The sequence below is a fragment of the Bubalus kerabau genome, chromosome 1 (assembly GCF_029407905.1).
Source record: "Bubalus kerabau isolate K-KA32 ecotype Philippines breed swamp buffalo chromosome 1, PCC_UOA_SB_1v2, whole genome shotgun sequence".
In the NCBI taxonomy this organism is placed as follows: domain Eukaryota; kingdom Metazoa; phylum Chordata; class Mammalia; order Artiodactyla; family Bovidae; genus Bubalus; species Bubalus kerabau.
In genome coordinates, this window is record NC_073624.1 from 257170089 (window position 1) to 257173255 (window position 3167).

General features: G+C 43.9%; 1 pseudogene; it reads left to right on the top strand.

Annotated features, from left to right (window-relative positions):
* Positions 1-1106: 1106 nt before the first annotated feature.
* Positions 1107-2959, top strand: LOC129638919 (tubulin beta chain-like; annotated as a pseudogene).
* Positions 2960-3167: the final 208 nt, after the last annotated feature.

Here is a 3167-nt window from a genome sequence, read left to right on the forward strand (position 1 = left end):
TAGTTATAAGACAAATACATCCTAGGGATGCAGTATACAGCATAGTGTCTATAGTTAACAATACTGTATTATATACTTGAAAGTTGCTAAGAGAGTAGATCTTGAATGCTCTCACTACACACACAAAAAAATTGTAACTATGTGAGTTGACAGATGGTTTAACTAACCTTATGGTGGTAAACATTGCACAATGTATACATAATCAAATCACTATGACATGCACCCTAAACTTACACAATATTATATGTCAACTGTATCCCAATAAATCTGGAAAAGAGATGCAAAAATTATTTGAAAGTGTCTCGTAATCAGCACAAAAAGTGAAACTGCTCAGTCTTGAAAGGTAAGAAGAAGCCAAGGCTCCTCCAATGTTAGACTCACAATCACCCACATTTGGCCTCCCAAAGGAAGAACCAGGAGATAAATAAGATATGCTTGAGTTGACAGGTTGATATGGAAAACAGTTCATCTTGTGATGGTTTCTCTCAGTCAGAATTCAGTGGTTATTTCCCATCATAGTCTAATAACATGAAACGTAAGCAATCTTGTCACTGGTGTCGTGCCCTTAGAAATGTGATTCAAGACAGTCAAGGTGCTCTTCAACATGTTTGCTTCTTTCCTTGATTATTTTTAAACCGGGTAACTTACATTTACAGTGACATTCAGAATGACTTTTTTTTTTCCTTTCATCATACAAAAAAGAGAGGGGGGAATGCTCCCAAGCCTGTGCTATAAAATCCTCTTGGAACAAACCTGGTTGGTCAATTAACTGGTAAATCAATATTTTTGCCAAACTACCTTTACAGTATGACATAGAGTATATCTTTGTGTGTTTTTTTTTTAATTTTTAAAAAGCCCTACATTAACTCTCCGGGGGTTATGACATGGGCAAAATTATCAATAAAATCATAGTGTTTATACAAAAGCCTCCCAGCTCTCTTAGAACCTTCCTGCTGCCACATTTGGACCTCGTTGCTCCAACCTCCCGGGCCTGTCCCATCCTTCCAGCCTGTGACCAGATAGCAGAGAAAAATTAATTACATATTTCCTTGCCCCGTACACAGTTTGAGGCAACAAAAAGATCAGAAAACATTTTAACAGTGAGGGAACTCATGCACATCCAGGCCAATCAGACCAGTGCCAAGTTCTGGGAGGTAATCAGTGATGACCATGGCATCAGCCTGACCCGCACCCATCATGGAGCCAGACCGCATCTGCATGTACCAAATACAGTGAAGACACAGAAGGCAAATACGTCCCTCATGCTATCTTGGTGGATCTAGAACCCAGGAGCATGGGCTCTGTTCTCTCAAGTCCTTTTGGTCAGATCATCAGACCAGGTGATTTGTTTTTGGTCAGTCTGGGGCAGGCAACAACTGAGGCAAGGGCCATGATACAGAGGGGGCCAACATCATGAACACCTTCAGTGAGGTGCCCTCAAGCCAGTGTCTGGCACTGTGGTTGAGTCCTACAACACCACCCTCTCTGTCCATCAGCTACTGGAAAACACTGATGAGATCTACTGCATTGACAATGAGGCCCTTTACAATATCTGCTTCCGCACCCTCAAGCTGACCTCGCCAACCCACAGGGACCTGAACCACCTCCTTCCAGCCTCCATGAGTGATGTCACTTCCTGCCTCTGCTCCCTTGGCCAGCTCAGTGCCAACCTCCACAACCTGGCAGTCAACATGGTGCCCTTCCCATGTCTCCACTTCTTCATGCCTGGATTTGCCCCTCTCACCAGTCATGGAAGCCAGCAGTATCAGGCGCTCAGTGGGCCCAAGCTCATCCAGCTGGTCTTCAATGCCAAGAACATGATGGCTGCCTGTCACCCCCACTATGGCCGGTACTGAGGGGGTAACAGGCAGGAAGGCCAGGGGTCTCCAAATGGAGGACACAGGCTGCAAGTATCAGACATTTTTTATCTCTCTCTTAAGCGGCAGGAGGAAACAAACTAGTGTTATATTTTTTCCCCTTCTCTATACAAATATAAAAAGAGGTTTCTCTTAAAATTTTGTGTTGCCATAATGACACCTGGTTCCACCTGAACTTAACTTTTCTCAAACCTTGAGCTAACCAATGCATTTTCCTTATGGAAATGTTTGTCTTAAGCTATGTTAATGTACCCTAGACTCTGTCTTCAAGTCGGTTGGCCTAAAGGCTCAGAACCAACTTGACAAACCAGTATGTTATGCTCATACATTGTTCTCCTAATCTAAGTTAATGAAACTATATATTTGTATGGAAATCTGCCTTTCTTCAAGATTCATGTCAATTGTTTTATGGCCCGGGATGACTCACCTGGTGCCATTCTGAGTTTTGAGACATTTCCTTTCTTTAATTAGCTAACTGCTAGTAGCTATATAGTATCTGGCTAAACCTAGCAGGGGGGTACTCTATCTGCCACCTTCTGATGTCTATGTCAGAAGCTTTCTCTATCTCTTTTATACTTTAATAAAACTTTATTACACAAAAGCTCTGAGCGATCAAGCCTAGTCTCTGGCCCTGGATTGAATTCTTCTCCTCTGGAGGCCAAGAATCCTGGCATCTTTCATGGTTCAGCAACAACCTTTCAGTACCTCATGGTGTATGCTGTCTTCTGTGGGCTGATATCCATGAAGGAGGTGGATGAGCAGATGTTCAACGTACAGAACAAAGTCAGAAGCTACTTCTTGGAATGGATCCCCAACAATGTCAAGATGGCCATCTGCAACATCCCATCCCATGGCCTCAAGATGGTAGTCACCTTCACTGGCAACAGCACGACCATCCAGAAGCTTTTGAGCACATCTCAGAGAAGTTCACTGCCATGTTCCACAGACAGGCTTTCCTCCACTGGTACACAGGTGAGGGAATGGATAAGATGGAGTTCACTGAGGCTGAGAGCAACATGAACGACCTCATCTCTACACACCAGCAGTACCAGGATGCCACCACAGAAGAGAGGGAGGATTAGAGTGAGGAGGCCAAAAAGAAGGCCTAAGGCCAAGTCCCCATCATCTCAGGCTTCTCAGTCCCCTCAGCTTTCTTCCTCAATTGGCCCTTTCCTCACCCTGAGCATTTGTGTTTTCTTACTCTATCTTGTTTTTTCGTTTTGGGTGAGCTGGGGTGGGGGTGGTCCAGCACAGTACCTGGTACATAATAAGGTGCTCAATAAATATTGT